Genomic DNA, 26,460 nt, shown 5'->3' with positions numbered 1-26,460 from the left:
AAAATCTTTAAAAATCAGAGTTTACCAAACCATGAGTACTTCTAGCATTGGAACTGTGTCTCACTATACCCTTGATCCACAGCACCTAATTGATCCCTAGCATCTGGGAGAAGCCCAAGAAATGAATGAACGAACGAATGAATGAATGAATGAATGAGTGTCTGTTCTCTGGAAGATTGACTGCAAAAAATGTCATCCATCCACTCTTTTTTTGAACTCCTGAGTCCTATCAGTCAGTCTGCTAGCAAGTAACACTGCTGAGCAAAATCACCTTAGTCATTCAAAGAACCCCCTTCATGGAGTTGAGTTTTAATGTTTTGTCTTTTTTTTTAAATCAAAGGATGATACAAGAAAAAAAATTTATGAAATCATTTACTGCATTTATTACAGAAGTTTTGAGGGCAGTGTCTCCTGTCTGAATTCAGTGCTCCCCAAAGAATTTGTGCCCCTATTGGATAATTTCCTTTTAAAATTCAGGGTTCAGGAAAACCTAGCTTTCCGGAGGTATTGTATGCCTCCTCCTTTCTGCTGATGAGCATGATGTGACTAATTGTGCCTCTCTTTTCATTTTGACTGCCTAGGGCCCCAGAGTCAAACTTGAAGTTTAATTATGGCGTGCATATGTATGTCTTTCATTTCAGTGGTCTTGAATTTCTACTCTCTCACTTGCGTTGTTCGCTGTCTGGACTTTAAACTTTCTATAAATATTTTACTGTTATCTGGTTACACATGGACTTGCTGAAAGCTACCCCAAATCCCTATGGAATGAGGCAAATTCTACACAAATACACATGCATGCATGCATTCTTAGTTCTAACAACTTCTCATACAAAGGCCTCTAAATTTGGTTGCTGACACTTAGGAGGAAGAATCTCTTCTCCGTAGATCAAGTGAAAATACCAAATGCCATTTCTCTGTGTTGTCTCTGTGGTTCCTACGGTATAAATATGTTCTTTAAAATGTTTGGATCATGCAGGTGTAGCTTTCTGAAAATGAACGGCCTATTTTTGTGTTCTTTCAAAGGTTTGCTAAAATAGTGCTTTTGCGTGAAAGTCTCTTAGCCCTGACAGAAAATGCTATAAATAAATAAATGTTTTTTATAACTCCTCTGGAGGAAAGAACAGAGATCATCCATAAGTTCTTGGCTTCTTGGGTAAAGATAGACCTTGTTTGTGCTCTGCCTGTAATTCTCAAAAAAGGACATTTTTGAGGCATTGTGATCATGTCAGCTCAATTGGCAACTACTTTATTAGTATTTTGTAGAAGTTAATAAATCTCTGCATAAGACCCACAACTTGTCTACTTGATAGTTGTTTAGATGCCTTATCTTTATGGCTGGCTGTCACCTGTGCAATGATATGTCAACAAGGAGAGAGAAGAATGTCCGTCACAAGGTGACAGCAAACTGCTGCATCCATCAGGGTGATGTCACTGAGCTGGCACTGCCATCAATCAGCTCTTTACGGATTCTGGCTGCATTCTAGTTTTGCATATCGATGAAAGATAGGGAACTATTTCAGGACAGATCTTAGAGCACAACTTCTTTCTCAGTATTGTTTTGTGAATTCCAGAGAAAGACAAGCTTGCACTCTTGCTCCCCAGAACCTTTAAATGCTCTTTTCTCCTTTCTTGCTTCCGTATCTGGCAAAAATCTGACTCTTTCTTCGTATCCAGCCCAAAGTCATTTTCCCCGTGGAACACCTCCCACGTCCCCTGTGCAGAAGTCATTGCCTGTTGTATCTTATGTGATGGTAGTTAGTACTTTATAGTGTTGTGAGAGCTCACCCATCAGGGGAAGAATCATGCTGAAAGTCCTGTTATAAAGTTACCATGAAAAGGAAGAGAAGGTTATCGTCAGTATTCAAGGAGGAGAAGAAAATTCTAGCACTTACTGCCGTATCTCTAGTACGTTTTCTTCTGTTTCTTGGGAGAAGATCTCTTTAGTAAAGCTATACAAAATCTTTCTAAACATAGTTGCACTGTCCAAATGCTGTCATCACCAGTGCTAACTAACCCCAGTAGCCTCTTCTCCATCCTGCCAGGCACAGTGCTACATAGTAGCAGGACTCTTATCCTGGACTTTAAAAACATTAAAATATTAAAAATAACTTTCACTGGAATTTTCTTTTGTATAAAAATTAACACATATTTATTATAGAAAAATCTAGCAAAAGCAGCCATACCACAAACCTCATAGCTAAGTTACTTCCATATTTTGATATTTTAGCCATCCTGTATTTTGAGTCGGGAAAGGTTTCATACTATTTCGCTACCTGTTTTTTAAAGCAGGCTACTTAGAAAGTTCATATTGATATGAACAGACTCTTCGGAAGATATATGCCCCTTCTACAGGATGCAGGGGCTGCATGACAGATCATTAAGGACACCAAATAAAAAGAGCCTGTGCACTGTCTCCAGGTTTTTTGAATTTTGTTCTTGCCCCCTGTCAGCTATGTGAATTGGGGCAAGCTGCTTCAGCCTTAGGAGCCTCAATTTCTTCATCAGTAAAAATGAGAACAATTATGCCTACCTCTCCTAGGCACCATAAAAATGAAACAATTTGAGGGGCTGGCCTGGTGGCATAGTGGTTAAGTTTCTGCACTCCACTTTGGCAGCCTGGGGTTCACGGGTTCGGATTCCAGGCACAGCCTACACGCTACTCATCAAGCCATACTGTGGGGGCGTCCCACATACAAAATAGAGGAAGATTGGCACAGATGTTAGCAAGCAAAAAGAGGAAGATTGGCAACAGATGTTAAGGCCAATCTTCCTCACCAAAAAAAAAAAAAGAAAAGAAATGATTTAGAAATGATTTGACATGATACACACACCTGTCACGTGGTAAGTGTTAGTCTGCTCACCATTGCATGGCTGTCCAGCTTCATTCTCAATACTCTTTGCCCCTGTGCTCCTGCCTTTTGAACCTCCTGTAGTTCATTAAATAGACGAGAATACCTTGTGCATATTTCCTCATTGCCTTTCAATCCTGAAGATGTGCATTAGTGCAGAAGGAAGATGTAGAGGGAGATAAAGAACTCCACACAAAGGCTTTATCTGGGGGTTCTGGATATAGTAAGAAAGCCACAGAGACATTCTTCATCCTAAATAAGATCTGTAGATTAAAAAAACCCATTAATGTCTATAAAGTAAATAATGAGCTGAAAAATGTTCATTATTCCTGGTAATTGTAATAACTAGTTCTCAGTCTTTGGATTTGTAGGGGTAGCTCACCATGAGATGTTTGTTTTTATAGGAAGATCACTTAATGAAAGTGATTCTATCAGGAAAGACTAAAATAGCATTTTGCTTTTGCATAAATTTGCATGTTTAGGCAATGTGTAAAATTAGGAGGGACTGTGGAAAGGAAAAACTTGTTCTATTTTCTTCTGGCATTTGAGGATGAGAAAAAAGAAACAGCCACACAGATTGATGTGATTTGGGGCCTGAGAATGATTTTGTTACATATGCCCACCAGACTTTTCACATTTCTGGCAAATGGAATCTTCTCCTTGTGAAACCCTTGATAGCGATTTTGTGTTTTGGCACACTTCTACTTATGCATCTTCTAGCTGGTATTAACCACAGCCTAACCAGTGCTGGTGAGATGACAAAATGCCTACTTTGTTAAAAACCACAATTTTGGATCAGAGGTGTGTAGGTTTTATTTTAATTTTAATTTTTAGGCTTGGCTTTTTAAATTATATAAGTGATAAATTGTATAAATAATAAATATTGTTATACGCTTATAAATACCATCTACTGCAACAAGTATCTTTGCCACACATAACTTTTTCCATGTTTTGGATTATTTCCTAAAGATAAAGTCATATAAATGGAAAAACTAGGTTAAGGGGAATAAATATGTTTATGGCTGAGATGCAAACTACCTTCCCAACTGTATTAATTTACATTTCCATTAGCAGTGCCTGAGTCTTTGCTGTCTCTATTTGAACTCTTTGCTTGCTAATTTAATAAGCAAAATACTAAATCTCATTTTATTGTTTTATTTCTTTGATTGTAAGGTAAATATTTTTCTGCATATGTTAATTAGTATTTCTTTTTTATTTTTTTGTAAATTATAAATAGATGTTATTTGATTTTTAGTAGGATAGCTTTATTTAATCCTGCAGATATTTTCTAGGTATCTAGGACTGATATTCTGGGACTCTCTGAGGACAACCTTTCTGCTGCCCTGCACGCTGCTCAGAGAGGCAGTGTAGCTAAGAGCCTGGCCTGAGGAGTGCATCTGTCTGGGTTTGAATCCAGGTTGTGCTACTTACTAGCTGTGTGTCTTTGGACAAGTTAGTTAACTCCCAGGGCTTCAGTTTCCTTACCTTTAAATGGGGATGGTAAGAATGGATTCTGCCTTCAGTAATTGTATGAATTAAGAGTCAGTCCACGTGGCACCTGGTGCACGGTAAGCATCAGTAAATGTGAACTCTCAGCCATCTGTCAGAACGTTAAGCTCCTGGAGAGCAGGGTTTCCATCTCGTTTGCAGATAATAGACTCTCGTTGGATATTCCTTTTTATTTTTGTTTTTTAATTTTTAAATTTTTTTTTTTGGTAAGGAAGATTATCCCTGAGCTAACATCTGTGCCAATCTCCCTCTTTTTTGCTTGAGGAAGATTGTCCCTGAGCCAATATCTGTGCCAGTCTTCCTCTATTTTGTATATGGGATGTCACCACAGCATGGCTAAATGAGCAGTGTGTAGGTTCGTGCCCGAGATCTGAACCTGTGAACCCTGAGCTTCTGAAGCGGAGTACTTGAACTTACCCACGACGCCACCAGGCTGGCCCTCAGTGGATATTCTTTAAGTGACTAGCCCTAGAAACGTGACTGAAGGCAGTCATCGGACCACTACAGTGTCTGCACTTTTCATTTTCCCCGGCAGTTTGAGGTAAAGATGTGGGTCAGACTGAATATAGAAGAAAGATATAATTTACCTGAACTTCCTTAACACAGTGGAACTAGAACTTCCAGGAGTCTGTGAAGAACGACCAGAAACTGCCATCTGGGTCAGGGCTCTCCAGTTGCCTCAGCTGTTTCTCTTTCCTTCCACTTGCTTTCAAAGATCGCCCTGCCCCAAGGTTCTCGCTCTCTCTGTCCTTGGGAATAAACAGATGCAGCGCATCTGACACAAATCACAATATTAGCTCCTGTTCAGAATTTAACCTGAAGAGCAGTTTGTTGGAACCTAATTTTAGGCCTAGTCTCCATTTATCTTTGCCCGAGGAACTCTCTACAACAGTTTTGGACGAGTTTATTGAGGTCTAATTTACAAACAGTGAACCTCCCCCTTTTTAAGGTCCAGTTGGGACATATGTACAGTCATGTGACCGTACCACAATCAGGGTATAGGAAAAAATGTCCCTCACACCCCTCGACCATCAATCCCCTCCTCCTGTCCCCAGCTCCTGGCCACCACCGAGCTGAAATTTGTCCCTATAGTTTTGCCCTTTCTCAAATGCCATATAAATGAAATCATACAGTACCCAGCCATTTGTGTCTGACTTCTCTCACTCAGCATAGTGCTTTTGCGATTCATTCACATTAATGCATGTATATGTAGTCATTCCTTATTTCTGAGTATATAGTTTTTTGAGCAATTTAAAAATCATCCTGTTTATCCCCTAAAAGTAAATGTCTGATTCTTCCTGGCTGTTTTTACAGATGCACCAAGAGTGTCAGAATGCCCATGAGTTACATGCAAAGAACTTATATAACCCAGAAAATCTAAATAACAGGAAGATATTGTAAATTTGTAACTTGGTGAGGATATATCACAGTGTTTCTGAATTATACAGATTTTTGTTCTTTCCCACTGTGTTATGAAATAAAATTTTAAAAGCTATTTAATCCCAGTGGAAAATTTAATATAGCATAAATTTTAAAAGTGCTTCGTAAAAATAAAGTGTAGCAATCAAACTAGATAAAAATTGCTAGTTTGTTAACATAAGGGGACTCCTATGTGAGCAAAGGATAGATTGGTTGATTTACTCATCGCCTTTGGAACTGCTAAAGAGCAAACATCAATTTAACATGTAAAAAAAAGGCATTCAGCTGAGTAAATCAAAATACATGAAGTCTTGCTAATCTTCAGAGCATCCGTGTTGTATGGGGAAAAATATTATTTATTAATATTTATAGCTTTAAAATTGAGTCATTGACAGAGGTTAAATGTCGTACTCAGTTACATGATCTTTTTCTCATCTTGGAGCTTTTTGGGGACAGAGACTCGTTTTATTCATTTTGCAGCCATGCATTTACTTAGCACAGAGAAGATGCTCAATATATCAGACTGACCAAATGAGGTAGCGCAGTAGCATGGGAGTGAAGAGTATATGCCCTAGAGCAGGAGCATGTTTTTGCAAGCAAAATTCAATTGGAAGACAGCCACAGCCGTGCATTCAAGTATTGTCTGTGGACGTTTTTACTCTGCAATAGCAGAGTTGAGTACTTGTGTCAGGGGCTCTCTGGCCCCAAAGCCTAAAATATGGGCTGTCTGGTCCTTTACAGAAAAAGTTTGCCAATCCCTGCCTTAGGGTCGTGCTGTCTAGGTTCAAATCTCAATTCTTCCACTTTCTGTGTGGCGCTGAACAAGCTGCTTGATTACCCTAAACCTCAGTTTCTTCATCTTTAAAACAGAGATCGTGAGAGTAGCTGCCTCGGAGGCGTTCAAACTCAGGCCCCTACCAAGACCAGCAGATTAAGTGGAACTTTGGTCAATTGTTTCTAGATTATAAACTATCTGCAAGATTTTAAACTGCTTGACAGATAGGGTCTTGAATTCCTCATCTTGTTGTCCCCCAGTGTACTGTGGCCAGGGCGGGCTTCAGTAAACTTGTCTTAAATGGAAGTGAAGTTGTATTAGCGGGGCACCAAGTGGATCATTTGTCTGTAAATATTAGCCTTAGCTCTTAACTCCTTACTTGTTTCAAAGGACAATATGAAAGAGCAAGAATTTGGAGGGTGAAATCTGAATGTCCAACTACAGATGAACAGATAAGTAAATTAAGAAACACTCATTCAGGGGCTGGCCCCGGGGCTGAATGGTTAAGTTCCAGCGCTCTGCTGCAGGCGGCCCAGTGTTTCCTCAGTTCACATCCTGGGCGCGGACATGGCACTGCTCATCAAACCACACTGAGGCGGCATCCCACATGCCACAACTAGAAGGACCCACAACTAAGAATATACAACTACGTTCCAGGGGGCTTTGTGGAGAAAAGGAAAAAAAATAAAATCTTTAAAAAAACAAAAAAAAAAACATTCAGTGGCATATTATCCAGGCAATTAAAATGAGTATAGCAAAGACAATTTAGTAACGTGGAAAAATGCTTATTATAAAACATTAGCTGTAAGAACTGAAAAAAGTAGGAATACAAAATTGAATGTAAAGTACAATTAAAACTTTTTTTTTAAAGGCAGAGAAAAGGGCCTTCAGGTCACAGTTTTCAAACTTCAGCTGTAAATCTTGCAATGCTAAGGCCCCCTTCTCAGAAATTCTGATTTAGTAAGTGTGGGACGGTGCCCTGGAATCTGCCTATTTGACAGGCATGCGAAGTGGTTCTGGTATGAAGGGTCTGTCCGCCAGCTTTAAGAATGCTGTCTTGAGAGAACGATCCAACATAGTTTTAGTGGGATTGTGGATAATTTTTTTTACTTTTTGATTTTTCTTTTGTGGTGGTGGTGATTGACTGTTTTTACATTGAAAAAAGAAAATTTTAAATTTTATACACAATTTATCAAATTATTAATAAATGTATAAATGACTTTAATTTTTTTAAAAAGGTAAGCTGTGTTCTATCCATAGAACTATTAAAAAGAACATGGCCTGTCTGCATTGTATGGATATGCAATGATCCCCGAGATACCTTGTTAAGAGAAGAAAGAAATGTGTAGGACAGTGTGTATTGTATCTAATTTTTAAGTTAAGAAAAAGAAGGGGAGAAAGGGTTGAGGACATGCACATACGTGGTTGTATGTGTAAAGGATCCCTTGCCAGCCTTCCTTGAGATCAAGGGGGTTCAGGAACACAGAAGGACTTCACATCCCCCCCATAGTATTGTGGTGATATGGATAATTAGGCGTGAGAGCTAGCCTGAGAACCTAATGACCATTTGTCACATAGTTTCTATATCAAAAGACCATCAGCATTTCAACAACTGACTTTACAAACCAGCACATAAAATACATCACATTTTTTTAGGTTAAAGACTACCCATGTTGATGGGGCATAAAATAAAGGCATTACTGAGACCGGTAAGATTCATCCATGGTTGGGGTGTGGATGGATCTGTGGAAGTCTGTTCCCACTGGCAGAGAGCCAATGAAGAGATGGGGAGTAAGTTGTTTCTTTGTAGCTAAACCAGGGAAGATTCTCCACTGAGTTCTCAAACCCAAGCAGGAGAGACTAGACCCGAGTTGGAACAAAAAGTACTTTCCCAGATAAAACAAGGTGGAAAAGAAATGGGAAAATGAAAATAGGAGAATGGAAATTCAAGAGAGCCTTCAAGAAGGTTACACATTTGACGGTTGTCTTAGAATCATGTCTAAAGTATAAATGATTTATCATCTGATCAAGGGCCGTGGATTCTTAGCATTGGCTTAAGTGATAGTACTCTCGAAAGAAAAGGCTTCTTGGCCCTCTGTCTCAAAGCTCTACCTTCCATACCTGGTGAACAGGTGAGCAGGTTCATGACCCCTTTACTAGACCTGTCCTTTCATGCCAGAACTCTAGATTTTCCTTTAAGAATATAGGAAATTGATAGCTATTTATTCTCCAGCCGAGTATTGAGGAGATGCAGTTTATCGCCTAAGATCTGCTCATAAACAGTTACCTTTGAGAAGTTCAAAATAAACAGATTAGTTTACTCATCTGTAATTCAAACAACCAGCAGAAGTATTTATCTGGTGAGCTACTTTACTGCAAAGAATTGAGTGAGTTCAGTCTATGATGCTTACGTTCTGTTTGTACTTTCACTGAGCAACAGAAGAAAAAACCCTCCTTTTTCCCTGCTCTTCCTCCTCCATCCTCTGTAATGGAATAACCTTCTGATGCCAACATTGCAAACACAGAGGACCCTTCATTTCTTGGCTTGCCACTCCCTGCCTATCACGTGCTTTCTGCTTGATTGGAGTGATAGTTCCTGGTAGAATCCGGTTAGCCCTGAAGAGTGCAGGCTCTTTGTGGGGATTATGCGTGTGTTGTTGCTCTGTTGGGAGCGGTAGTCATGAATCACAGTGCCTGGGGGACTGTTAAGCGGAAGGTTCAAGGAAAACCAAGTTTTTTTCTATGCTGCTCATTGAAAGTAAGGAAGGCTTAGAGTAGGGACTTATCCTGGATATTTGTGGGATACAAGGACACTGATTTGTTCCAAGTAGACAATATGTGATGGGAGGTGGTAGGTGTTAGGTCATAGATAAAGCTTGTATAGGTTCAATGGGGCTAGGTTTTGTGGGGAGGGGACCTTGAATGCCAGACTCAGTTAGAAATTTATTCTGTGAATAAGGGGAGTCATTGCATTTTTGTAGAAAGAGAGTAACTTAACGTAAGCAGAATTTCCTGAATTAATCTGGCAGTAATGTTTAGGGCGCAACAGAGGCAGACTAACTGAAGGATAGGATATTGCCGAAGTCAGGCATGAGTAGGTGAAAGCCTGGATTAGGATGGTGACAGAGAGAAATGATTAAAGAGATATTCAAGGAAGGAAGCAGATAAGAGTTTCAAAAAACTAACCACGCATGGAGAAGGACGGAGAATGAAAAAGTAAAATGACAGGTGTCAGTCTTAGAAAAACTGTGTTGTCATTACAGCTGGCAAGGAATAGATGTTTGTTTTGCTTTAAAGACTTATCATTTGAGGGGCAAAAAGAATGTGGAGGGTTAAAAGCACCAGGAAGACACAGTTCTCAAGGAAACCAAAGAGACGGAGCATTTCAAATAGTGGTGTCCAATTACCAGCATCATGTATTAGGACTGGAGATGGGAGAGTGGTGAGGGTCAAGACAAATGTGAATTGAGCAAAGACTTTTATTTGGGCTTCAGAGATCATTGGTGACTTTCAAAAGTGCAATTCAAGTAGAATGGTGGGATCAAAAGTGATTTGGAGAATTAAGGAGAGAAAAATGCTGAGATGATGGAGATAAAAGGTACAGCCCGTTTGCCTCTGAAGTTTAACAGTGAAAAGAAGAAAAATGAAAATTAATAGTAGCAGCTACATTACAGATTAGCAAAACTTGTAGTTTGATTAAGAAGTGTTTTCTGTGCAGAGGAATAGTAGAAAATTGTAAGACCAGGGCAGGGCTCGGGGGATAGTTAGAAATGGATTGCAACCCCTGAGCCTGACTCCTATGGATAAGGCATCTGTGAAGATGTTTCCATGAGCTAGCAGCTGTAGGTTTTCCTCCTCTACAGCTCCAACCACACAGCTTTAGGTAGATCTTTTGCACCTCTGCGTTCGTTCCCAGAAGTTCTGTTGGGTGAGAGGCAGGGGAAGGCAGGAGATGAAGGAGCAGAATTTCTGTATTCCTCCAGCTAGTGTGTGGAAGTAGAGGAGAAAGGGAAAGAGGTAATTTATATCCATTTTTACTTTTGGAGTTCTTTTCTTTTAATTTTCTATTTTATTGAGGTTGTAATGGTTTATAATATTGTGAAATTTCAGGTGGACATTATTATTTGTCAGTTTCATTATGTACTGCATCATGCTCACCACCTATAGTCTAATTTTTGTCTGTCAACATATATATGTGCCCGGTTACCCCTTTTGCCCACCCTTGACTCCCTGACCACTTTTGCTGCATCCCGTAAGAGTTTTATTCTCATTTATCTCCAGGTATTTTTAAATTTCTCTTTGATTTCTTCATTGATCCAATGGTGGTTCAGTAGCATGTTGGTTAGCATCTCCAAATATTTGTCACTTTCCCATCTTTTTTCTTGTAGTTGATTTCTAGTTTCATGGCATTGTGGTCATAAAAGATGCTTGATGTTATTTCAATCTTCTTAAATTTATTGAGGCTTGCCTTGTTTCCCAATATATGGTCTACCCTTGAGAATGTTCCATGTGCACTTGGGAAGAATGTATATTCTGCTGTTTTGGGATGGAATGCTCTGTATCTGTAAGTCCATCTGATCAAGTGTATCATTTAAATCCACTATTTCCATGTTAACTTTCTCTCTGGATGATCTATCTGGAAGTGGGATGTTGGGGCCCCTACTATTATTGTATTGCTGTTAATTTCTCCCTTTAGTTCTGTTAATAGTTGCTTCATATACTTGGGTGCTCCTGTGTTAGGTGCATATATATTCATAAGTGTTATGTCCTCTTGGTAGAAAGTCCCTTTGATCATTATATACTGCCCCTCTTTGTCTCTCATTGTTTTTTTCATCTTGAAGTCTGATTTGTCTGATATAAGTATAGCAATATCTACTTTCTTTTTTTGCTATTTGCTTGGAGTATCGTCTTCCATCCCTTCACTCTGAGCCTTTGTTTGTCTTTAGAGCTGAGATGTGTTTCCTGGAGGCAGCATATGATTGGGTCTTGTTTTTTAATCCCTCCAGCTACTCTGTGTCTTTTGACTGGAGAAGTCAATCCACTTACATTTACAGTGATCGTTGCTATATGAGGGCTTAATACTGCCATTTTATCTTTTGTTTTCTAGTTGTTCTATGTTTCCATTGTTTCTCTTCCTTTATATTTCTGACTGCCATTTTATTTTGGAGGTTTTCTGTGGAGGTTTTCTATTTTTTAATGAGTTGTGGCTCTGCTCTAATTTTTTGTTTAGTGGTTACCTTGAGGTTTGTGTAAAAGATCTTGTAGATGAGATAATCCATTTTCTGATAGCCTCTTATCTCCATTAGCCTAAACAAGTTCCATCCCTTTTTTCTTCCCCTTCTGAGTTATTGTTGTTACAAATTATTCTGTTTTGTATTGTGAGTTCGTGACTAAGTTGAAGTGTTTATAGTTACTTTTGATACTTTCCTTTCCTTTATCTTTTAAGCTATATTTAAGTATTTGCTTCCCTGTTCTGGAAGAGAGCTGCAGTTTTCTGGTTTTGTTTGTCTGTTTATCTCCTTGCTCAAAGCTTTGTAGACCATTGTCTTTTTGTGTCAGGTATGAGGGCATCCTTGATCATTTCTTGTAGGGGAGGTCTGGTGGCAATGAACTCCTTCAGCTTTTGTTTATTTGGGAAAGCTTTTATTTCCCTGTCATATCTGAAGGATAGTTTCACTGCATAGAGTATTCTTGGCTGAAAGTTTTTGTATTTTCAGTATTTTGAATGTATCATTCCCTTCTCTACTAGCCTATAAGGTTTCTGCTGAGAAATCCACTGAAAGCTTGATAGGGGTTCCTTTGTAAGTTATTTTCTTCTGCCTCCTGCCCTTAATATTTTTTCTTTGTCATTTACTTTTGCGAGTTTTACTATTATAAGCTTGGAGAAGGTCTTTTAGCATTGATGTAATTAGGAGTTCTATTGTCTTCATGTATTTGTACATCCAGTTTCTTCCCCAAGTGTGGGAAATTCTCAACTGTTGTTTCTTTGAACAAGCTCTCTGCTCCTTTCTCCCTCTGGAATACCTATAATCATTATGTTGCTTTTCCTAACTGAGTCGAATATTTCTTGAATAATTCCTTCATTTTTTAAAAACCTTAGTTCTCTCTCTTCCGCTACTTGAATCAATTCTATATTTCTATCCTTTAAGTCACTAATTCTTTCATCCATAACATCAGCTCTATTTTTTTTTTTTTTTGAGGAAGATTAGCCCTGAGCTAACATCTGTGTCCATCTTCCTCTATTTTCTATGTGGGACGCCTGCCACAGCATGTCTTGATAAGCAGTGCATAGGTCTGCTCCTGGGATCCAAACTGGTGAACCCCTGAAACAGAGCATGCAAACTTAACCACTGTCCCACTCGGCCTGACCCATCAACTCTATTTTTTAAGGATTCTAGATTATTTTTTATTTCATTAATTGTGTTCTTCATATCCAGAATTTCAGCTTGGTTTTTTTAAATAGTTTCAATCTCTTTGGTGAAGTATTCCTTCTTCTTATTAATTTTATTCCTGAGTTCATTGAAGCATCTTTCTGAGTATTCTTGTAGCTTGTTGAGTTTCTTATGACAGCTATTTTGAATTCTCTGTCATTAAGATTGTAAATTTCTGTGACTTCAGGGTTGGTTTCTGGAGAATTGTCATTCTCCTTCCGTTCTGAATTGTTGCTGTAGTTTCTCATGGTGTTTGATGAACTAATCTTTTGCCAGGGCATTTGTGGTCGTATCAGGTCACAGATTCCACTTGCGGAGCTCTGAGGGGAAGCAGGAGCTGTATTTCTGATCCCACTTTGTCTGCTGGAAGTTTGGGGTTTTATGGATGCTTGTGCCAACTGGGAGAGCATTCACCTGGGCAAGTAGATCTGCTGCTGCCTCTCCTTAAAGTCGTACAGGCTGCTGTGTTTGGTGGGCGGGCCTTCCTCATGGGTCCAAGCCTGGACCACTCCTTGGGACTGCAGCAGCAATATGGACTCTCCCACTGGATTGAAAAGCAATCGTGCTGGGGCTCAGGGCTCCTGCTGCCTGCTCCCACAGTTGCGCCAAGGCATGGTCCCACCTTCAGGGCTGCAGTGGTACTGTGGGCATTCGCAGCAGCCAGGAAATCGTTCACCCATGTGTGTAGATTCACTGCCTTCTCTTCTTACAGTGACACCAGCTGCTGTGCTTGGAGGGCAGGGCTTCCTCATGGGGTCCAATCCTGGGCCACTCTTTGGGACCACAGCAGCACTGTGGGCTCTCCTACCAGACAGGAAAGTGATCACGTGGGGGCTCAGTGCTGCCATGACCTGTTCCCACATTCATGCCTATGTGTGCTCCCACCCTTGGAGCTGCAGTGGTACTATGGGTGCTCACACCAGCCGAGACAGCGGTTGCATGCATGCACAGGACTGCTGGGAGGCCAGAGAGTGCTCACCTATCTCCACCGCCTCCCCCGGGGTAGTCCATCCACCTTCAGGTTATAGCTGCATGCATCTCTCAAGCATCCTGTGTGCTGTTTGGGTATCCTCTCTTGATTAGTGAATGTTCATTTAGTTCTAATTCAAAGTGGGAGAGATAAAGGGAACAGCTCACTCCGCTGCATTGCTGACATCACTGATATATCCTTTTTTTTTTTCCAAAGCATCACAGTATAATTTCACATCCAGCCAAGACTGGAATCTGGTCTGCTGGCCTAAAGTCCAGATCATTCCTACTGCATCCTGCTGTCAGGTCGGGGTCCTTAGAGGAGGGAAAGTCAGATAGATAGTATTACTACTCTGGTCCTCTGTCCACTGAAAGCCTCCAAAACTAGTATCACAGCTTGTCTTGCCAACTGCTGTTGGGAATGGGCTGAGAATACACTGTTCAAAGTGACTGTGTTGTATCTGCCTGCAAAGCTGAAGTCACCCAGACAGAAACCTAATTCCACCTGTCCAGAACCAGCAGCATAGTTATTACTCCTGGGCAGAAACCTTCAGAGTAATTCAGCTGCAGTTTCTCTATTACAATCTGTTCTCAAGTGGCAGGTCACAGGCATCATGACTTACAGGAGTAAACAAATCCTAGAGATGTGGTCCTGACACCCGGCCTTCCTGACTGCTGGACTGAGAGCTTGAAATACAGGAAACTGATTCTTAGCACTTGTTTTCTACAGCAGACCCCACAGACAGCAGGGGCTGTGAAATATCCTATATGTGGCCATGGCAAATGGAAAATGTTCACTTTTCAATTTATTCAAAGGATTGTACCTGGATATGCGTACTCTGGGTCCACAGAAGGATGACATTGTTCTTCCCTCTCCTTCCTCTTCCCTTTCACTCCCCAGGGTATGATACCAAACATTATGGCCTTGTTGCTGCTTTTCTTCTTGTATTCTTGGATTACAAACAAACTGCTAACATTTGAAGTATTCTGTAAAGTTCCTCCTGAGGATATGAGAAAGGACATGAATAGAGATGGGGCAAGGCTTCCAAACCTAAATGTTCAACATAGGACAAGTTGTAAATTGCTACCTGAACAGTAGCTAGGCTTCTGTGTAGCTAGTTTAGTTGAGCTAAAACCTTGTCATTAAATTTACTTGGAGTTTCACCAGGCCTCTTTTGTCTAAATGGGAAGAAATTTAAGAAAGGAAAATTGCGGACTTGGAACTATATATACAGTCAATATTATTATTCTCAGATTCCATATTTGCCAATTTGCCTAGCTAAAATTTATTTATAACCCTAAAATCATTACTTATGACACTTCAGTGGTCATTTGCAGACATGCACAGAGCAGCAAAAAATTTACGCCACCCGACATGCATGTTCCCAGTTGAGATCAAAAAGGGCAATGCTCTGCCTTCTTGTTCCCAATCTCATACCATAATCAAGTGTCCTTTTTCCAATCTACTTAGGTGCCATATTTTTTGCGTTTTTATGTTTTTTTGTTGGTGATTTTGCTGTTTTAAATGACCCCCCCAGCATAGCACCAAAGTGCTGTTTAGTGTTCCTTAAGTGCAAAGAAGGCTGTGATGTACTTTATGGAGAAAAACAGTAGCCCCCCTTAATCTGTGGAGGATATGATCCAAGACCCCCAGTGGATGCTTGAAACTGGGAATAGTACCAAACCTCACATATTCTGTATTTTTTTCTATACATATATCCTATGATAAAGTTTAATTTATAAAAATTACACACAATAAGAGATTAACAATAAGTAATAATAAAATAGAACAGTTATAACAATATAGTGTAATAAAAGCTATGTGAATGTAGTTTCTTTCTCTCAAAATATCTTACTGTTCTATACTCACCCTTCTTGTGATAATGGGGCCTGATACAATGCCTGCGTGATGAGATGATGTGAGGTGAATGACGTGTGCATTGTGACATAGCGTTATTTTCAGCTGCAATTGACCTCAGGTAACTGAAACGGCAGAAAGCAAAACCATGGATAAGGAGGGACTACTGTACGTATGTTAGATAAGCTTCATTCACGCATGAGTTATAGGGCTGTTGGCCGTGAGTTCAATGTTAAGGAATTAATAATATATATTAAATAAGCTGTCTTTAAACAGGAGCACACATGAAGTAAGACTATGTATATGTGTCACAAAATTGAAATTATCAAGCGTGAGATAAAGATAAAATATTTAAATTTTTTAACAGTGCCAAAAAATTCCCTTTGTTCCCTGAGAGCGTTGTAATTGAATATATGTCATTATGTTTTGCTTTACTTTATTTTAATTTAACACTGTGATATGGACATTTGATGGTGTGGTTATAAGGTCAGTTTACTTTCATAGTTGATTTTAGTAGCTAAAAAAGATAACTAAGAAAGAGATGTTGATCCAAATAGGAGAACATCTTTGACTGAACTTAGTAAATCATAATACATGTTTTTAAAGCACATCCACCAGCTGTGCCAAGATTCTTGTTTCAGTGCAGCTAATAAATTTTACTTTCCCATGTCATTCCTTTGTTCTTGCAAATTAAAATTAAGACATTACATTTTTATATTTCTAACAATGCTTCAAACTCATTAAACTTCTTCATTTGGAAGATTTAGAAACCTCTCTTTCCAAGTTTTTTAAGTATGCAGATGTGAAGGTTTTCATAGACTGCTCATTCTTTCAGCAGTCACATATTCAAGTATTACCGCTGGTCATTGTCCTAGGCTTTGGAGATAGAACCGTGAACATATGACAGACAAAACTTGCTGCCCTCATTCAGTGGGAGAGGGAGATAGGCAATGAACAAATAAACAAGTATAGTTAAAACATGTTAGACGGTGATAAGCATTAAAGAGAAAAATAAAGCAACGAAGGGGAAGGGAAGTGTTGATAGTAGTTGCCATGGTGGCTGGGAGACCAGGGAAGACCTCGTGGAAAAGTGATATTTAAATAAACATCTGAAGGAGGTGAAGGAAGATATCTGGGGACATCTTTCAGGCAAAGGAAACAGCCAGTGCAAAGGCCCTGACCTCTTTGAGGCACAGCACAGCACCGTTGGGGCTGGAGTAGGTTAAGTCAAGAAGAGGGTAACAGGAAACGGTGTCAGTGAGGTAGTGGTCAAATCACGTAGGGACTTGAGGCCATTGTAGGGAAAGTGGCTTTTACCCTGAGACAGATGAGAAACCGTTAGATGGCTTTGAGCAGATGGTGGCCTCATCTGACGTGGGTGTTAAGAGGGTGACTCTGGCTGCTGGGGGCAGAGGTGTGGTGAAGGAGTCGGGAGAGGAGTACATGCAGGCAGATCAACTAGGAAACTGTTGCTGTGAGATTATGGTGGCCAGGACTCCTCTGGTAGCATTGTCGACGACGAGAAGTGATTGTGTTCTTGATGCATTTTGAGGGTAGATTGAACAAAATTTGCCTACAGTTAATTGTGGGAATTGCGAGTAAGGAAGAAGTCAAGGATGACTCCTCAAGGTGATGACTTTCATCACTTGCGGCAACAACAAAATCACCTGATGGAAACCTCTCCAAACGCCCCTTTGCAAAATATTCTTTCCCTAGAATAAATTTCTTTGAAAAGTAGTGACTTTATCATTCATTGTTAAAGCATCAGCTTTATCAGAAAGGGAAATAACAAATGGCTGTTAGCAGTATTGCTCTTTAGAAAATATTTTTTGGAACAAAAAAACATAACAGATTAAACATGTTATTTTTTTTACAGCAAAAATATCTCTTCTGAAGCATATACAGCTGACAGTCAATTGGCATCACTGAGGCGGTCAGGATATTTTATAACGCTTGTCGATTTGTAAAAGAAAAAATGTGACGCAACTTAAAATTTGACAACTCTTCTTGGAGCAGTGGTGTGAAGGAACCAAGGAACCGCTATGTAGTAGAAAAGGTTTTCATGGTGACCCTCCATCTTGTTACAGGGTTTTATAATGATTCTACTAAACTGACCATACCAATGACAAAATGCCTCTTCTAGATTCAACTTCTTTTCTATAATAGCTTGCCTATGAATGATACGATGAATGCGTTTCATGCGTGGTAGTATCTTTTCCTGGACTCCTTTCTTCACTCTACTCAATTAATGTGTATAGGTTCTCCATAAAACATTGGGGTTTTTTTTTTCTTTTTTGCTTTTTCTCCTCAAATACCCCCGGCACATGGTTGTATATCTTAGTTACAGGTCCTTCTAGTTGTGGCATGTGGGACACCGCCTCAGCGTGGCCTGATGAGCGGTGCCATGTCTGCGCTCAGGATCCGAACTGGCAAAACCCTGGGCCGCCGCAGTGGAGCGTGCGAACTTAACCACTTGGACACGGGGCTGGGCCCCTAAAACATTGTTTTTATTGAAGAAGTCATCTATTATTAGAACATATATTTCCTCTGCTATACTTCTTTCTTTAGTGGCTCATTAAAAAGTAGTTCTTTCTATATTTCGTTAGTGAGACAGAAACGTCTGTACTTTCACCCAATAATATAAATTTTGCATGTTGAGTAATTTTTTAATATTTATTTCCTCAAAAATCTACCAACATTTTCTTTAACTATTAACTAAAGAATGAGTTTGATTGCCAGATTTTTATCTGTGCATTATTTATCAATAAATTATTAATAGAAGTGCTTGATATTTGGGTATTAAGTAAATCATTTTTTACAGTGGCAGGGAGAACAAATATTTCACAGATAGTGTGTGGCTTTTTGTCTTTTGTTTGAAAATACTTATTTTCAAAAATACTAAGTATTGTACTGAGTATTGCAGAGATTTAACGTCCGTGAAAAATATAGAGAGATTTGTATTCACATTCTGGAGGCTTAATTTTAAAATGTCTTGCCAATCACCTTGGCTTTATAGTGATGTGTGCCCTTTTAAGGCGCAATGTGCACTTAGAATGAAATTCACTCATAATAGTGGATGTAAATCAGTATTTCAGATAGTCTTATTGACATGTTGAAGGCTGATGGCTTGTCAAATATTAGATCATCATTGTTTTAACCTCATAATGTTGCTGACGAAGAGCTCATATTCGAGATTCTGGAACCTGTGCAACATCCACATGTTGATTTCTGTTATTCTCTATTTGTTTCTCTGTAAAGAATAAAAGCAAAACTCTTAGAAGCAAAACAGACCCTGTGCTTGTCTTTGGGAACAATAATAGGGGAGCTGAGGAGACAATTGGTCTGAAATCAGTGTTGTGGGGGGAAGAATCTTAAGTAATGAAGCTGAGATGAAAAGCTTTGGTTCTCTTTTGAGGGCCTGCTGAAGGGTTTATCAGGGTTATTAGTCTTTTTCAAAGAACCAAGTTTTTGCCTTTGTTGATTTTTTCTATTTATGGTTGTTTTCTAGTTCATTTATTTCTGCTCTTGTTGTTACTGTTTACTTCCTCTTTTTTTCTTTGGATTTATTTCTCTGTTCTTTTTCTAATTCCATGAGATGAGTATATAGATGATTGATCTCCAAACTTTTTTTAATATAGCTTTGGCTGCATGTCACTATTTTTTATTTGTGATCATTTCATTGTTACTTAAGTCAAAAATTTTTTCTAATTGCGCTGGTGATTTCTTCTTTGACACATGCATGCTATTTAGCTGTGTAGTGCTTAATTTTCAAACATTTGACAATTCTCTGGTTGTCGTTTTTCTGTTGACTTCCAGCTTAATTGAAAGCATACTGTGACATACGTCAATTAATGTTCGACAAAGGTGCTATGACAATTCAGTGGGGTAAGGGAAGTCTTTTCAACAAATGTTGCTGGAACAAGTTGGGGGGAAAATTAACCTCTTACCCCTACTTTATGCCAGACACAAAAATTAATTTGAGTTAGATAATAAAGCTGAAACTATAAAACTTCTAGAAAAAAATAGGACAATATCTTTTAGACTTTTAAGTAGGCAGAGATTTCTTAAAGGACACTGAAAGCATCAAACATAAAGAAAAAAATTGATAAATTAGAGTTCATCAATATTAAAAACTTCTGCTCATCAAAAGACTGATAAAAATTAAAAAGGCAAATCACAAATTGGGTGAAAATATATGTAATACATATATTTGATAAAAGACTGACATCAGAATGTATAAAGAACTCCTGTAAACCAATAATAAAAAAACTACAATTTAAAAAATGGACATGGGGGAGGGGGAGGGCAAAAGGGCACATAAATATGGTGACAGATGGCAACTAGACTTTGGGTAATGAACACAATGTAGTCTATGAAGGGGTTGAAATATAATGCTGTACACTTGCAATTTATATAATGTTATAAATCAATGTTACCTCAATAAAAATTTAATTAAATTTTAAAAAGTGGTCAAAAGACTTGAACAGACACTGCACAAAAGAAGATATACAAAAAGGTATCATCATTAGTCACTAGGGAAGTGCAGATCAAAACCTCACACTGCAATGGCTCAAAGGAAAAGTCTGCCAACACCAAATATTGATGAGGCTGTGTAAGCTGGAACTCTCATGTGTTACTGATGGGAATATAAAATGATACAGCCATTTTGGAAGAATGTTTGGCAGTTTCTTCTAAAGATAAACATTCATCAATCCTATAACCTAGCAGCTCTACTCCTAGGTATTTACCCAAGAGAAATGAAAACACGTGTTCACAAAAAGATTAGTACAAGAATATTTATTGCAGCTTTAGTCATGATCGCTCTAAAAGGGAAACAATACCCATCCACCAGAGAATATATTAAAAAGTTGTGATATTTTCATACAATGGACTATTGATCAGCAATAAAAAGGAGTAAACTATTGATATACTCAACAGTGTGGCTGAATCTCCAAGACATTATGCTGAGTCAATAAAGCCAGATAGAAAAGAATATACCAAATGAGCACTTTTGTGTGAAGCTCAGGAACAAGCAAAATTAATCCATGATAATTGAAATGAGAACAGTGGTGGCCTTTGGGATGTGAGGATTGACTAGAAGAGACATGAGGGAACTTTCTGGAATGATGATTTGAAATGTTCTATATTTTTATTTCATTGGTGGTTACACAGATTCTTTTATCAAAATGTATCAAATTTTACACTTAAAAGCACTGAATTTTACTTCAATTTAAAAAATGATACTATTTTTGCAATTTCCTGTGAATCTATATTACTTCAAAATTATTTGTTCAAATAAGTACCCTGTGATTTCCACTTGTTGAAATTGCTTGAAACTTCCTTTATGACCCACATGTGGTTAATTTCTGTAAATGTTTCGTGTGTACCTTAAAAGAATATGTAGTCGCTATTGTTGGGTACAGTATTCTAAATAGATTAGCAAGGTTGAGTTTGTTAGTTGTGTTGTTCAAATCTTTTATACCTTTACTCTTTTTTTTTGGCTTGTTCTGTGAGTTACTGAGAGATGTGTGTTAAAAATCTTCTACAATCTTTATAACTTTGAACATATTAATCATAGTTATTTTAAAGACTATATCCTATGACTCTATCTGGGTCACTTCTGGGTGTGTTTTTATTATCTCTTTCTTTCTTGGCCCTCTGCCCGGGTATGCCTAGTAGTTGTTGATTGAATGCAGGACGTTAAAGAATTGTAGATACTGTGGATGATGGTATCTTTCTCTGGAGGGCTTACTTTTGCTTCTGATAGGCAGTTAGAGTATGGCAGATCTCCTTAAACCGATGAGGGACTGAATCGATTTGAGGCTTAGTTCTGGTATTTTTTAGGCTTTCATCCTAGGATGTAGCCTTCAAGGGGATGCATGGGATTTCAGTTAAATAACTAAAAGCGTGGGATATTTACTTGGGCTCCTTCTATTTTTGGTGGGCCCTGAACTCTATTTTTCATTGCTCCAGGATCATGAAGCTGTCAAAAGCTCTGTTTAACTCCCCAGCCTCTTAACTGTTGCTTTCTGCTTGGTTTACATCGTTTATCAATTAGCAGATGCTTAGAGAGGCAGAATGTCAAGCTGGCTTCTCTGCACTTCCCTTCTCTTTGGGATCTCCTCAGGCTTGTGAGTCTGCCAAAAGGTCTGCTCACTTTATGTGCCTCCAAGCAGCTGCTTTCTGCTTGGCTTCTCAGCAGTTTTGCCCTGTGACTCTTAAAAATCAGTGGATGTTTTGAGAGAAAAAGTGGTACAATGACTTAACTCAGTTTTATTTTCCTTCTCCCTAAGATCTTGGCCTCTCATGTCCTGGCTGCCTTGGTGGCACTCCAATGCCTTCAAACAGATTTTAAGAATCATTTTATTCAGCTCTTCTAGTTGTGTTTAATGGGAAGTTAGTTTGATACAAGATAGTCCCTCATAGCCAGAACAGGGAACCCTTCTCCAAGCCCACACAGTGAACTCCTCACAAGGCCAGCCAGCCATTGTCATCCTGAGATTTGAAGTGATTGCTTCCTGTATCATTACCCCAGAAAGTTGTCTTCTTTTCCTGGGCTTTACAAAGGGCATATCTGAATCTGGGGTTGTTTTCTGGATGTTTCCCATCTCCATTCCAGTTAAAAGCTAGAGTCATCGTGTCACAGTTTTTCTTCCAGCATGTTTAGAAGGGATTGTGCTTGCCCTACCCACAGGAAGCCCATCGACCTAATTAACTCTGTGATTGGTATTTGAATAAAAAGGTGCCTTCACTACCTCTGGGGGAGGAATGAAGTAATCTAATGAATACTGCCTTCACTTCTCTGCTAGGTTGAATTTGTGTCTTTAGCTCCTTGAATTTTAGCTAAACTACCATGAAGAATAAATATGAGAATTCCGTATGTAAGAAGCGTGGGAGCCTCAAATTTGTGGATAGGATTCTTTCACCTCCTTCAAAAGTGGGAACAGTTTATGATAAATGCTTTTAAGCCCCTAGAATAATTTTAGGCTAAGGAATTCAAATTTAATATTATTAAATCAAATTGGATACCTCAGCAAAAAACTCTTTTGTACTGATTTCTGCCAAGGAATGGAAAGGAGATTCATTTTGAAGGCGTTCCCAGAGAGGATTGAAGATATAAAGCTCTTGATGTTTTGTTTTTTCTCAACAGTTCGCAAGAGCAGTGATTCCCTGGCTGTCTTGACAATGTACCCCATTTCCTGACACACTTACCACTGAAGGTGAATTCTCCTTTTTACAAGAAGGAAATTTTGGTGGAGAGCCATCCAACAAGGAAAGGACGTGTGGCTATCACGACAGGTAAGTCATTTGTTTAGAGGATGGGGAAGGAAGTAGCTTTTGGAGAAAATACTAAGGAAGATTTCATTTATTGTGAGTGGGACTCTAGACATTGATAGTGCATTTTTTGCTAAATATCAAGTTAAAAGATCCTGTCATTGATTATCTTCTTACCAACTGAGTAAATTTGGACAAATCTCTTAAATTCTCTGAGCCCCAGTTCTTTCATCTATAAAAGAAAATGTCATGTAAAAATGCTTTGCAAATGGGAAAGTGTAATATAAAAATGTAATTATCATTGTTTATTGTTTTGTTGCTGTTATGAAATCCTGTGGAATAGTTAGTGACCTTCTGTCTCATGGTGTTTTTGGATCACAGAGCCTAGTACTGTGATTTGGGGACTTAGTCTTGAGTGTTGGAGTGGACAGCATTCCCCACTTGCCCCCCTGTAAGAACAACATCATAACATTCTTTTGGCTGCAGGTATCTGTTACCTGCTTTTTGGAAGTTGGGGGAAAGGACAGAAGCTAAAGATAAGATCAAAGAAAAGAAAATAACAACTACCTGTATTTGTTGTTATGGCAAGCATTATGTTAAGGATTTGAATACATTATTTCTTTCAATCCACTTACTAAGCCTTGTAAGGTGGGTGTTATCCCTACTATGACGTTTTTCCTCAAGAGACAGAATTCCTTAGGGAGTCACTTAAAAGAAGATAAAAATCATTCTGGTTTATCATAATTTGGGAGATATCATTGGATGGTAGGAACTTGAAGTTTTAAATTTTTTTTTAATGTTTTACAATGCGCGTGTACAGCTTCTGTAATTGTGAAGTGGTTAATTAAAAATAAATGGATTCTTAAAAACAGTCTGTTGAGCACTTATTATAAAGTAGGTACTGTTCTGGATGCTTGTTCACGTCAGTGAACAAAACAGACAAAGATCCCTCACCTCATGGAGCTTGTGTTCTAGCAGGGAGGGCGACAGATAACAAATAATGCACGTGATATAGAAATAAATAAATTACTAGGATATTAGAAGCCGATAAGAATATGGAAAAAAGAAAAAGTAGGGCCGAGTCAGGGGAATTGGGAGTGCTGGGTGGGCGGAAGTACAAATTGCAGTGTTAAATGGAGCGGCCAGGGCCGGTCTCATGGAGGAAAGACAGGAAGTCAGGGGTTAGCCCTGGTGTGTTCCAGGCAGAGGAAGCAACCGATGCCAGGGTCCTAAGGAGGGAACATGGTGGGGCATTCCACACACAGCCAGGAGGCCAGTGAGGTGGAGCAGAGTGAGTGGGGAGGTGAGTTTAGATAGGCAACGTCAGCGCCGGGGGAAATAATGTCATTTCCTTGGTTTAGATACATAAGAAAAGTTACCTTGTTTTCTTCTTGCCTACCTGGTTTATTCTAAATGTGTTTCCTCTGCAATTAAAACACACACACACAATAAATAAATTATTCCTCCACCACTGTTTTAGTTTCTGAGGGTTGCTGTAACAAACTACCACAAACTGGGTGGTTTAAAGCAACACCACTTTATTGTCTTCGAGCTCTGCAGGCTGCAAGTCCAGAAGCGGGGCAGGGCCATGCTCCCTCGGAGACGCGTTGCGGAGAACCTTTCCTTGCCTCCTCCTGGCTTCAGGTGGGGGCCGGCCGCCGTTCACGTTCCTTGGCTTGCAGCTGCATCACTCCAGTCTCCGCCTCCATAGCCACATGGTGTTCTCCTTGTGTGTTTGTGTCTTCGCATGGCCATTTTCCCTCTCAGAAGGATACCAGACACATTGGATAAAGGGCCCACCCTACTCCAGGATGACCTCATCTTAACTTATTACAGTGCAATGACCCTATTTCCAAATAAGGTCACCTTCGGAGGTACTAGGGGTTAGGAATTCAGTATATCTTTTTGGAGGATGCAGTTCAACCCTAACAGCTGCCTTAATAATAAACAATAGGTATTACTATTCCCCTCTTACAAGTGGAGACACAGGCTCCAAAAGCTTAAAGGACTTGCCCAAGGTCAGAGTCAGTAAGCAGAAGCCAGGTCAGTGCGGTTGTACCATGGCACTCCTGCACCCCTGTGGCAGTGAGGTGACGATGGAGGTGACCGGGAATTGCCCTGGCTCAGGACAAGAATTGCACACGTACAACATCACAGTCCCCGTCCATACTACTTAACCCCAGGATGGCTCCAAGTTCATGCTCTATCTCAGCATTCCTATCCAAGGGAAAAATAGATGCCCCCTCTGTAACCCACCGTCCATTTTGCATTTCGTTCTGTAGCATGACAAACACAGGAAACAGATGCTTTTTCTCTTTTTCAGGAATTCTTCCAAAAAAATAATACTGCAATTTCTGTGACGTGTAGAACATCTTGTGACAGGACCACATGTTTTTTTCTCACACAACATGGGAAAAAAAAATATGGCTCTTGAGTCAGTTGGCGTATTGCAATGGAATTAGAGGACTTTGAAAGCATTTAATGTGTTTTGCTTTCTCATTATATTTAAAAATTCCTTCTTAATGTGAAGCTTGTCTAGCCATTTGTGAGCCTGAAATCAACACTAGAGCCTTATTTTTAGGCTTAGTCTTGAGGGATACATCTGAGAAAAGGAAGAGACACCAAAACAGAACAGAACACTTTTCCCTGAGTCATAGTGAGGAGTGACATCCCTGGGCCAGGCTGAACATGGATGAATCCACCGGAGTCAGGAGTCCCAGAAGATTGTCTAAATCTTGGTCAAGGAAAGCAAATGCTCAAAGCCAAGCATTAAGTCTGGGAGGCGAGACAAAGTTCTGGTTGGAAAAAATTGTCATAGGGTCAAAACCAGAAAGATCAGACCTATATCACACAGTAGAGTTGGAGTCGGGGGGGGACTGGCCTGGTGGCGTAGCAGTTAACTTTGCGTGCTCCCCTGCCCAGGGTTCGCTGGTTCAGATCCCAGGTGTGGACCTACACACTGCTCATCAAGCCATGCTTGTGGCAGGTGTCCCACATATAAAGTAGAGGAAGATGGGCACAGATGTTAGCTCAGGACCAGTCTTCCTCAGCAAAAAGAGGAGAGTTGGTGGCAGATGTTAGCTCAGGGCTGATCATCTTCTTCAAAAAAAAAAAAGAAGTAGAGTTAGACAGATGAAATGGTTCAGAAAGTTGGTTGGGTGGGGGTTCGGGAGGCCTGTGTGTCCACGGCCCTGACTGCCCAGTGTGGGGCTGAAAGGGGGAATGTGTTGTGTAAGACCAAGTGGTCCCCTATCTGCTTTTGCTAAATATGGTTGTTAGCCATTTTTTGTTGTTGTTACATAGTCTTTTAGTTTCCTTTCAAGGTCCCTTTTTACCTCTGTTCTCAGTATGTTTTTATTCCCCCTAAGTTCTTGG

The 26,460-nt window shown here is 39.5% G+C and overlaps 1 protein-coding gene across 5 annotated transcripts in view; it reads left to right on the top strand.

The window, feature by feature from the left end:
- Positions 1-26,460, top strand: part of CRACD (capping protein inhibiting regulator of actin dynamics) — a 274,637-nt gene that overhangs the window by 101,663 nt on the left and 146,514 nt on the right. For all 5 annotated transcript variants that reach the window (XM_046656407.1, XM_046656408.1, XM_046656406.1 and 2 more), the window contains exon 2: positions 22,961-23,109. The gene's annotated coding sequence lies outside the window, so the exon portion shown is untranslated. The remainder of the gene's footprint in view (positions 1-22,960; positions 23,110-26,460) is intronic.

Source organism: Equus quagga, chromosome 3 (assembly GCF_021613505.1).
Source record: "Equus quagga isolate Etosha38 chromosome 3, UCLA_HA_Equagga_1.0, whole genome shotgun sequence".
NCBI classification, from domain to species: domain Eukaryota; kingdom Metazoa; phylum Chordata; class Mammalia; order Perissodactyla; family Equidae; genus Equus; species Equus quagga.
The sequence above is the reverse complement of the archived record's forward strand: the minus strand, read 5'-3'. Positions and strand labels throughout refer to the sequence as shown.